This window comes from Bombina bombina, chromosome 2 (genome assembly GCF_027579735.1).
Source record: "Bombina bombina isolate aBomBom1 chromosome 2, aBomBom1.pri, whole genome shotgun sequence".
In the NCBI taxonomy this organism is placed as follows: domain Eukaryota; kingdom Metazoa; phylum Chordata; class Amphibia; order Anura; family Bombinatoridae; genus Bombina; species Bombina bombina.
The window spans coordinates 564617334-564629969 of record NC_069500.1 but is presented as its reverse complement, the minus strand read 5'-3'; the positions used below and the strand labels follow the sequence as shown (position 1 = coordinate 564629969).

At 42.3% G+C, this 12636-nt stretch overlaps 1 protein-coding gene across 1 annotated transcript in view; it reads right to left on the bottom strand.

Annotated features, from left to right (window-relative positions):
- Positions 1 to 12636, bottom strand: part of TUT7 (terminal uridylyl transferase 7) — a gene marked incomplete in the record, with an annotated part of 489065 nt that overhangs the window by 47891 nt on the left and 428538 nt on the right.

Sequence of the window (12636 nt, the reverse complement as noted above, 5' to 3'; positions counted from 1 at the left end):
GAATGCAACGATTTCTCCTTAGAATTCTTAGGATTAGGACATAATGAAGGAACCACAATTTCCCTACTAATGTTGTTGGAATTCACAACTTTAGGTAAAAATTCAAAAGAAGTTCGCAACACCGCCTTATCCTGATGAAAAATCAGAAAAGGAGACTCACAAGAAAGAGCAGATAATTCAGAAACTCTTCTAGCAGAAGAGATGGCCAAAAGGAACAAAAACTTTCCAAGAAAGTAATTTAATGTCCAATGAATGCATAGGTTCAAACGGAGAAGCTTGAAGAGCTCCCAGAACCAAATTCAAACTCCAAGGAGGAGAAATTGACTTAATGACAGGTTTTATACGAACCAAAGCTTGTACAAAACAATGAATATCAGGAAGAATAGCAATCTTTCTGTGAAAAAGAACAGAAAGAGCAGAGATTTGTCCTTTCAAAGAACTTGCGGACAAACCCTTATCTAAACCATCCTGAAGAAACTGTAAAATTCTCGGTATTCTAAAAGAATGCCAAGAAAAATGATGAGAAAGACACCAAGAAATATAAGTCTTCCAGACTCTATAATATATCTCTCGAGATACAGATTTACGAGCCTGTAACATAGTATTAATGACAGAGTCAGAGAAACCTCTTTGACCAAGAATCAAGCGTTCAATCTCCATACCTTTAAATTTAAGGATTTCAGATCCTGATGGAAAAAGGGACCTTGTGACAGAAGGTCTGGTCTTAACGGAAGAGTCCACGGTTGGCAAGAGGCCATCCGGACAAGATCCGCATACCAAAACCTGTGAGGCCATGCCGGAGCTACCAGCAGAACAAACGAGCATTCCTTCAGAATCTTGGAGATTACTCTTGGAAGAAGAACTAGAGGCGGAAAGATATAGGCAGGATGATACTTCCAAGGAAGTGATAATGCATCCACTGCCTCCGCCTGAGGATCCCGGGATCTGGACAGATACCTGGGAAGTTTCTTGTTTAGATGGGACGCCATCAGATCTATTTCTGGAAGTTCCCACATTTGAACAATCTGAAGAAATACCTCTGGGTGAAGAGACCATTCGCCCGGATGCAACGTTTGGCGACTGAGATAATCCGCTTCCCAATTGTCTATACCTGGGATATGAACCGCAGAGATTAGACAGGAGCTGGATTCCGCCCAAACCAAAATTCGAGATACTTCTTTCATAGCCAGAGGACTGTGAGTCCCTCCTTGATGATTGATGTATGCCACAGTTGTGACATTGTCTGTCTGAAAACAAATGAACGATTCTCTCTTCAGAAGAGGCCAAAACTGAAGAGCTCTGAAAATTGCACGGAGTTCCAAAATAGCCCCATCAACTTTAGGGATTTTGTCCCAAAATTCCAATCTGTCAGACGGCACAGGATATAAATGCTTAAAACGTTTAGAAGGAGTAAATGAATTACCCAATTTATCCCATTCTTTGGAAATTACTGCAGAAATAGCATTAGGAACAGGAAAAACTTCTGGAATAACCACAGGAGCTTTAAATACCTTATCCAAACGTTTAGAATTAGTATCAAGAGGACCAGAATCCTCTATTTCTAAAGCAATTAGTACTTCTTTAAGTAAAGAACGAATAAATTCCATTTTAAATAAATATGAAGATTTATCAGCATCAACCTCAGAGACAGAATCCTCTGAACCAGAGGAGTCATCAGAATCAGAATGATGATGTTCATTTAAAAATTCATCTGTAGGGAGAGAAGTTTTAAAAGATTTTTTACGTTTACTAGAAGGAGAAATAACAGACATAGCCTTCTTTATGGATTCAGAAACAAAATCTCTTATATTATCAGGAACATTCTGCACCTTAGATGTTGAAGGAACTGCAACAGGCAATGGTACTTTACTAAAGGAAATATTATCTGCTTTAACAAGTTTGTCATGACAATCAATACAAACAACAGCTGGAGAAATGGCTACCAAAAGTTTACAGCAGATGCACTTAGCTTTGGTAGATTCAGCACTTGACAGCGATTTTCCTGTAGTATCTTCTGACTCAGATGCAACGTGAGACATCTTGCAATATGTAAGAGAAAAAACAACATATATATAAAGCAAAATTGATCAAATTCCTTAAATGACAGTTTCAGGAATGGGAAAAAATGCCAAGAACAAGCCTCTAGCAACCAGAAACAATAAAAAATGAGACTGAAATAAATGAGGAGACTAAAGCGACGGCCATATTATTTGGCGCCTAAATGCTTTTGGCGCCAAAATGACGCCACATCCGGAACGCCGACATTTTTGGCGCGAAATAACGTCAAAAAATGACGTAACTTCCGGCGACACGTATGACGCCGGAAACGGAAATAGAATTTCGCGCCAAAAAAGTCTGCGCCAAGAATGACGTAATAAAATGAAGCATTTTCAGCCCCCGCGAGCCTAATAGCCCACCGGGAAGAGTCAAATTTTTGAAGGTAAGAAAAAATGATTAAAAAAAAAAAAATGCATTATCCCAAATATGAAACTGACTGTCTGAAAATAAGGAAAGTTGAACATTCTGAGTCAAGGCAAATAAATGTTTGAATACATATATTTAGAACTTTATAAACAAAGTGCCCAACCATAGCTTGGAGTGTCACAGAAAATAAGACTTACTTACCCCAGGACACTCATCTACATATAGCAGATAGCCAAACCAGTACTGAAACGAGAATCAGCAGAGGTAATGGTATATATAAGAGTATATCGTCGATCTGAAAAGGGAGGTAAGAGATGAATCTCTACGACCGATAACAGAGAACCTATGAAATAGACCCCGTAGAAGGAGATCACTGCATTCAAATAGGCAATACTCTTCTCACATCCCTCTGACATTCACTGCACGCTGAGAGGAAAACCGGGCTCCAACTTGCTGCGGAGCGCATATCAACGTAGAATCTAGCACAAACTTACTTCACCACCTCCATCGGAGGCAAAGTTTGTAAAACTGAATTGTGGGTGTGGTGAGGGGTGTATTTGTAGGCATTTTGAGGTTTGGGAAACTTTGCCCCTCCTGGTAGGAATGTATATCCCATACGTCACTAGCTCATGGACTCTTGCTAATTACATGAAAGAAACAATGAATATCAGTAAGTTCTGCAATCTTTCTGTGAAATAAAACAGAAAGAGCAGAGATTTGTCCTTTCAAGGAACTTGCAGACAAACCTTTATCCAAACTATCCTGAAGAAACTGTAAAATTCTAGGAAATGGACCTTGAGATAGAAGGTCTGACCTTAATGGAAGTGGCCAAGGTTGGCAACTGGACATCCGAACAAGATCTGCATACCAAAACCCGTGAGATCTGCATACCAAAATTGCTCCATGATGATTTTGGAGATCACTCTTGGAAGAAGAACTAGAGGCGGGAAAATATAAGCAGATTGATAACACTGAGGAAGTGTCAATGCATCCACTGCTTCCGCCTGAGGATCCCTGGACATGGACAGGTACCTTGGAAAGTTTTTTGTTTAGATGAGATGCCATCAGATCTATTTCTGGAAGCCCCCACATCTGAACAACTTGAGAAAACACATCTGGGTGGAGAGACTGGATGTAAAGTCTGACGACGGAGGTAATCCGCTTCCCAATTGTCTATACCTGAGATATGAACTGCAAAAATTTGACAGGAGCTGGATTCCGCCCAAACAAGTATCCAAGATATTTCTTTCATAGCTTGAGGACTGTGAGTCCCACCCTGATGATTGACATATGCCACAGTTGTGATAGTCTGTATGAAAACAAATGAACGGTTCTCTATTTAACAGAGGCCAAAACTGAAGGGCCCTGAGAATCGCACGGAGTTCAAAAATATTGATTGGTAATCTCGCCTCTTGAGATTTCCAAACACCTTGTGCTGTGAGAGATCCCCAAACAGCTCCCCAACCTGAAAGACTCGCATCTGTTGTGATCACAGTCCAGGTCGGACGAACGAAAAAGGCCCCTAGAATTATACGATGGTGATCTAACCACCAAGTTAGAGAAAGTTGAACATTGGGATTTAAGGATATTAATTGTGATATCCTTGTATAATCCCTGCACCATTGGTTCAGCATACAAAGCTGGAGAGGTCTCATATGAAAACGACCAAAGGGGATCGCATCCGATGCAGTAATGAGACCTAAAACTTACATGCACATAGCTACTGAAGGGAATGACTGAGACTGAAGGTTCCGACAGGCTGCAACCAATTTCAAACGTCTCTTGTCTATCTGGAAACCTAAAAAGGTTACCTTTGTCTGAGGAATCAAAGAACTTTTTGGTAAATTGATCCCCCAACCATGTTTTCGAAGAAACAACACTAGTTGATTCGTGTGAGATTCTGCAGAACGTAAAGACTGAGCGAGTACCAAGATGTCGTCAAAATAAGGAAACACCGCAATACCCCGCTCTTTGATTACAGAGAGTAGGGCACCTAGAACCTTTGAAAAGATTCTTGGAGCTGTTGCTAGGCCAAAAGGAAGAGCAACAAATTGGTAATGCTTGTCTAGAAAAGAGAATCTCAGGAACTGATAGTGATCTGGATGAATCGGAATATGAAGATAGGCATCCTGTAAATCTATTGTGGACATATAATGCCCTTGCTGAACAAAAGGCAGAATAGTCCTTATAGTCACCATTTTGAAAGTTGGTACTCTTACATATCGATTCAAAATCTTTAGATCCAAAATTGGTCTGAATGAATTTTCTCTCTTTGGGACAATGAATAGATTGAATAAAACCCCAGACCCTGTTCCTGAAACGGAACTGGCATGAATACCCCTGATAACTCCAGGTCTGAAAAACACTTCAGGAAAGCCTGAGCGTGAGAGAAAAAATTACTCTGAATCCTATTCTGTACCCCTGAGAGACAATACTCTGAATCCAATGATTTTGGACCGAATTGATCCAAACATCTTTGAAAAATTTTAATCTGGCCCCTACCAGCTGAACTTGAATGAGGGCAGCACCTTCATGCGGACTTGGGGGCTGGCTTTGATCTCTTAAATGGCTTGGATTTATTCCAATTTTAAGAAGGTTTCCAATTGGAAACAGATTCCTTGGGGGAAGGATTAGGTTTTTGTTCCTTATTTTGTCAAAAGGAACGAAAATCCAGAGGCAAAAAAACTCCCTTCCCCCCAGTGACAGTTGAAATTATTGAATCCAACTGAGAACCAAATCATTTATTACCTTGGAAAGAAAGAGATAGCAATCTGGACTTCAAAGTCATATCAGCATTCCAAGATTTGAGCCACAAAGCTCTTCTAGCTAAAATAGCTAAATACATAGATTTAATATCAATTTTGATAATAGAAAAAATGGCATCACAAATTCAATTATTAGCATGTTGAATCAACTTAACCATGCTAGACAAATCATAATCCGATACTTGTTGCGCTAAAGTTTCCAACCAAAAAGTTGAAACAGCTGCAACATCAGCCAAAGAAATTTTAGGCCTAAGAAGATGACCTGAATATAAATAAGCTTTCCTTAGATAAGATTTAAGTTTCCTATCTAAAGCATCTTTAAAAGAAGTACTATCTTCCGTAGGAATAGTAGTACGTTTAGCAAGAGTAGAGATAGCCCCATCAACTAAGGGGATCTTTTCCCAAAACTCCAATCTAACTGCTGGCAAAGGATACAATTTTTTAAACCTTGAAGAAGGAATAAAAGAAGTACCAGGCCTATTCCATTATTTAGAAATAGCATCAGGAACTGGAAAAACCTCTGGAATAACCACAGGAGGTTTATAAACAGAATTTAAACGTTTGCTAGTTTTAATATCAAGAGGACTAGTTTCCTCCATATCAATTGTAATCAACACTTCTTTTAACAAAGAACGAATATACTCCATTTTAAATAAATAAGAAGATTGGTCAGTGTCAATATCTGAGGCAGGATCTTCTGAATCAGATAGATCCTCATCAGAGGAGGATAATTCAGTATGTATGTTGCTGGTCATTTGAAATTTCATCAACCTTATGAGAAGTTTTAAAAGACCTTTTACGTTTATTAGAAGGCGGAATGGCAGACAAAGCCTTCTGAATAGAATCAGAAATAAATTCTTTTAAATTTACAGGTATATCTTGTGCATTGGATGTTGAAGGAACAGCAACAGGTAATTAACTACTACTGATGGATACATTCTCTGCATGTAAAAGTTTATCATGACAACTATTACAAACCACAGATGAAGGTATATCCTCCACAAGTTTACAACAAATGTACTTAGCTTTGGTAGAACTGTTATCAGACCGCAGGGTTCCAACAGTGATTTCTAAGACAGGATCAGATTGCGACATCTTACAAATGTAAGAGAAAAAAACTAAATATAAAGCAAAATTATCATTTTTCTTATATGGCAGTTTCAGAAATGGGAGAAAATGCTAACAGCATAGCCCTCTGACATAGAAAAAAAGGCAAGAGGCAAATAGGAATGGGGTCTTAAATAACGAAAACATTTGGCGCCAAGAATGACGCACAACAAACAGAAAAATATTTTTTGGCGCCAAAAACGTCTGATTGACGCAACCTTGTGAAGGGCTCGGCGTCAACTAAGACACCGGAAATGACAAATTTGCGTCAACGAACGTAACTTCGCGCCAAAAAAAAATCTTTCCCAGATATGAAACAGACAATCTGCAAAAGGAAATATACTGAAAACCTGAATCATGGCAAATATAAGTACAATACATATATTTAGAACTTTATATAAATACATAAAGTGCCAAACCATAGCTGAGAGTGTCTTAAGTAATGAAAACATACTTACCAAAAGACACCCATCCACATATAGCAGATCGCTAAACCAGTACCGAAACGGTTATCAGTAGAGGTAATGGAATATGAGAGTATATCGTCGATCTGAAAAGGGAGGTAGGAGATGAATCTCTAAGACCGATAACAGAGAGCCTATGAAATAGATCCCCCGTGAGGAAAACCATTGCATTCAATAGGTGATACTCCATTCACATCCCTCTGACATTCAAAGTACTCAGAGGAAACAGGCTTCAAAATGCTGAGAAGCTCATATCAACGTAGAAATCTTAGCACAAACCACCTCCATGGGAGGCAAAGTTTGTAAAACTGAATTGTGGGTGTGGTGAGAGGTGTATTTATAGGCATTTTGAGGTTTGGGAAACTTTGCCCCTCCTGGTAGGATTGTATATCCCATACGTCACTAGCTCATGGACTCTTGGCAATTACATGAAAAACTTAAATTATGCTTACCTGATTATTTTCTTTTCTTCGGACGGGGAAATTCCACAGCAGCATTCACTACTTTTGGGAAATACAGAACCTTGCCACCAGGAGGCGGCAAAAACACCCCAGCCAAAGGCTTAAATACCTCCCCCTCACCCACTTCCCTCATTCCCCAGTCATTCGGCCGAGGGAACAAGAAACAGTAGGAGAAATACCAGGGTGAAAAGGTGCAAGAAGAATTAAAAATATGGCTGCCCCATAGATAAAAACGGAGGCGGGGAGCTGTGGACTCTCCCCGTCAGAAGAAAAGAAAATTATCAAGTAAGCATAATTTAAGGGAACAAGAGGCAGCCCTTTCAGAGGGCACCACAGCCTGAAATCACCCAAACCCTGACAAAAAAAACTGCTTCACCAGAAGCAGAAGAACCAAACAAAAAATGAAAAGGACCAAGTAACTGCCCATCAGTTAAAATCAACAAGGCCCTTGGTAGAGACCGCCCAGAATCACTAGACTCAACCGAGCACAAAGGCCTCAGAGGAGACAAAGTCCTGCATGCTCCGAGCCCCCACAGAAACGCACCCCTGACCAGAGGAAAGGGGGACCTCCCCATTCTCCCAGAAGGGAAGAAGAACTCAGATACGAGAGTCTAAAAGGACCACCGGACAAACAACTAGGGCAATAAAGAACCCCAAGATAACGCCAAGAGCGCAACCAAGGCAACAGGACAAAAACCACAGAGAACGAACCCTACTGACCAAGCAGAGAGAAGGGAGGAAAAATCCCAAACCCCTATCTGCATGGAAGTCCAAGGGGCCAAGTAACGCCCAAATCCTGGAAACCTAGAGGGACAAGATAGATCTTCTCCCATACACAGGGTGCAAACCCGCACTCAGGATAGAGCGACCAAGGAATAAAACCACCCCCGGGAACCGCTAAAAACAGCACCATAATATCCAAGTATGCTCCAGATGAAGCAACAGGCTTCCCTCTGCAAAAGCAGCAGACGCAAGCTGTCAACACTAGCTAAACAAAGCTAGGAATCTACACTAGGACTTTACCAGAGGAAAAACTCTGAAGAAAAAAGTGCAGAGCAACTCCCACCCAAGAAGACAGGGAGGAAAGGATAGCTCCCAAAACCCAGCAGTGCAAGAGCTACCTGCTGAGGGAAGGAAACACAGCGAAACCTCCCACTTAAGGGAGGCACAAACGAACTATCAATGATACGCAGTCAAGGCTCAACAGGGCCATCAGATCCCTGACCCCCCCTCCTAGGTAAATGACCCAGCAGCAAAAAACTGGCAATGCCCAAAAGGGAATTAAAAGTTCCCCGAACCACTAAGACGCTCAGAAATGAGGAGGGGATCCAGACCCCCCCCTCCCCCAAGGACAAGCTTGGGTTCCAGAACCCAGACACAGCTCCTTTCCCAATAGAAGGGGCACTCCCCAAAAATTAGACCCCATACTGAGACTACAGAAACGGCATGACACCAGATCTAACCCATCACATGACATCCTGCACACAAGGCAGGGAGGACCTCAGGGGGAAACCAGGCAGATACTGTGGTATGCCCAGTCCACCCCCAAAAGGAGAGGAAACATAACCACTCACCCGCCCACAGGCATGGAGTGTAAAGCTGTAAACAGACATCAAAATGACAACAACAATGGACAGGAACCATCCGGCCCAGAAGAATTCCAATTCTCCGTTAAAAAAAAGAAAACCTGCCTTAGAGAAAAGAGAACGTTCCGGAACCAGAAAACTGGACCGTCCAGATCCACCTAAGAGATCAGGACACAGAAAAACCCTCAAATGTCCAGTCAAAGACAAGGATCAGGGTCATAAAACCGGACACCCAGAACCCGCTTTAAACTAATAACTGCAGAGGAACCCACGGGTTACCCCATCCAGAGAAGTCTTTGCACCATAGCTGATCCAATCATAGCCGCATACAAGGAACCTTGGACACTGAACATTCACGTAAGTATCCCAGAGACAGGGAGCTTAACCCCTAAAGGCTTGAGGGACAATAAGTCTAAAGATTAAGGAAAACTTACAAGAGAACAGCGCTCAAAACCTAGAAATCTAGATTGAGAAGATTAATAGTCTCCAAAAATCCTCAAGGAATTTACGAATGATCGAGCATTCGAAGAACTAACCAAGCCCAACCCTGCCCATCTCCCGAGACCATGATGAGATCGGGCGCATTCAGGGTGGAGTGGCCGTAGGCAACCAAAATGCCTAGCAGGGGCAACCGCAGGAAAAAGACAACACAATCTCCAGAGCTCCAAAAATATGTAAGCAGCCGAGATACCATAGGGGGAAACAAAGGGCCAAAAACCTGAGCTTCCAGAAAACAGATGACCAGAAAACCAGCCCCAATGAAGGGGAAAAAGCGGCACAGCAACCTCAACCCCATAAGGAAGAGGTATAGTCGCCAAGGATTCACAAAGGACAATCCAAGAAAAAGAATACCAATAGAGGAGACTAGAATCGCCACCCAACCTGGTACCACGGATATCCAAAGAGTCATCTGAACTTCCAACCCCATCGGAAGAGAAAGCTCTGAGGCCAAAGGACCTCAGGAACCCCCAGAGTAAGCCTTAGCAGTATCCGACCATGGTAACCCTGTCAACAATTAGGAACAGGACATCGAGGACTGAGCCCAATCCCCTCTGATGCCCCACCCAAAGGAATAAAGAGGACCAGCCTAACGTCTAGGAACGAAAGGCCTCCTATAACATAAAATCAAGAAAAACAAACTACTCACCGGAGTCAGCAAACTCGCACCCCAACCAGACCATCCAGTTATAACGGGCACCACGTGGATGATATAGACATCAAGGAACAGAAAAACTAGTGCCCGACCAGGACTAGCCTGATATATAGGGCACCTCGGAACTGTCCAAGGTCACAGAAAAGTCGAATCCCTGGTAGGGACAGACAAAACAAACGATAGACATAACAATGGCCTAACACTTATCAAACTTCTGCGGAAGTGCTAAAGGGACCACAAAATTGCTAGTATCAATATCCAGAAAATAAATGGTTTCCAAAAGGAAAAACTATAAGAGACATGAGCTTCTCAAAATGAAATAAATACATCCTAACCGGATCAAAGTAAATGAAGGCAGCACCCGCAGGTGAATGCCCAAGAAGAATGGACACACTAACAGGACCAGTAAGTCAGAGGACAAATTCTTCCAAAGCTCAGAACTGGAATAAGATACCCCAAAAAAAGAAAAATGGAGACAGGGATATTGACTTCATCCCCATGCATCTAACCCAGCTTGCCATCTGGAATAGAAGATCGAGGATCCATCGAGCTATTAGGACTGGAATCCTCCAGCACTGCCAAAACATGCCTTAGGACACGAAGGCGCGCCAGTCTATAATGAAAGGCAAGACTTACCTCCGCCGGGGCAACTGATGACCCCGGCCCCGAAACCTGAAGCTTTAGAGGAAACCGCTTCCCCAGAGGACTGATCTGATCCAGACTATCCCACGCCCGACGAGCCCTTGTTAGCAGAACAAGGACAGTATCTACTAGGAAGATATAAATGTGTCAACACTATAGATATGGCCGTACGAAACCGTGCCGTAACTTCTGGAGGAAACAAGCCGCCTTCCGGAGAAGGGGTAACGGCATTTGGGATATCTGCTTGCGTAGCAAAAGAAGGATCTAGGGCGCGCAACCTGCAAGATATGGAATCCTCAGGGGCGGATGGCTCGGCGGACTCCAAGTTCCCCGATTCGGGAGAAAAGAGCACTCTAAAGCGGCATTCGAACATAACTGATGGGCATGGATTATCCAGGCCATTTCATATTCTTCGCAAGAAGTAGAATCTTAATCAGAGACATCCGTCTCCACAAAATCAGAATCCTCCATAACTTGTTGATTGAAATTATAGATAAAAAATAAACGGCACCTTACAACCCCAATGACTGGGGCACTCACCACCCTCCTAAGACCCAAACAACTAGCGAAACAGACTCTCTCCGTCGCCACACGGTCAGGAATACGGAAATGGAGAACAGAAACGTGACCACGCCCGGTCACAAGGTGCACTGTGCAGGCCAAAGAAAAGCATGCCAGTCCATAAAGACCACGCATCGTGACAAAAAAGGCTGGTATGTCCTGAAATAGCCACAAGCCCAAGCATCACTACACATTAGCAGACAATCAAATAACAAACATGATTAAAGTCTCCCTGTTCAATAACCTCCCTCAGGAGATATTAACCCTTCATTCCAAAGATAAAGGAGTCCTTCTGAGACCCTGACATTCATATACATTACATACTCATATTGAAAGTAAAATGAAATGATCTTACCAGAATCTACGCCGTGGAACAGGAACACAGCCCAGTGTGACAGATAGTAGCCTCACTTCTGACATGGACTTGAGCAAAGAAAACATAATTTATGCTTACCTGATAAAATTTATTTCTCTTGTGGAGTATCCAGTCCACGGATCATCCATTACTTGTGGGATATTCTCCTTCCCAACAGGAAGTTGCAAGAGGATCACCCACAGCAGAGCTGCTATATAGCTCCTCCCCTAACTGCCATATCCAGTCATTTGACCGAAACAAGCCGAGAAAGGAGAAACCATAGGGTGCAGTGGTGACTGTAGTTTAAATTAAAATTTAGACCTGCCTTAAAAAGACAGGGCGGGCCGTGGACTGGATACACCACAAGAGAAATAAATTTATCAGGTAAGCATAAATTATGTTTTCTCTTGCAAGGTGTATCCAGTCCACGGATCATCCATTACTTGTGGGATACCAATACCAAAGCTAAAGTACACGGATGAAGGGAGGGACAAGGCAGGCTTAAATGGAAGGAACCACTGCCTGTAGAAGCTGTCTCCCAAAAATAGCCTCCAAAGAAGCAAAAGTATCAAATTTGTAAAATTTTGAAAAGGTATGAAGCGAAGACCAAGTCGCCGCCTTGCAAATCTGTTCAACAGAAGCCTCATTCTTAAAGGCCCAGGTGGAAGACACAGCTCTAGTAGAATGAGCTGTAATTCTTTCAGGGGACTGCTGTCCAGCAGTCTCATAGGCTAAGCGTATTACGCTCCGAAGCCAAAAAGAGAGGTTGCCGAAGCTTTTTGACCTCTCCTCTGTCCAGAGTAAACAACAAACAGTGTAGATGTTTGGCGAAAATCTTTAGTAGCTTGTAAGTAAAACTTCAAAGCACGGACCACGTCCAGATTATGTAAAAGACGTTCCTTCTTTGAAGAAGGATTAGGACACAATGATGGAACAACAATCTCTTGATTGATATTCTTGTTAGAAACTACCTTAGGTAAAAACCCAGGTTTTGTACGCAGAACTACTTTATCTGAATGGAAAATCAGATAAGGAGAATCACATTGTAAGGCAGATAACTCAGAGACTCTCCGAGCCGAGGAAATAGCCATCAAAAACAGAACTTTCCAAGATAAAAG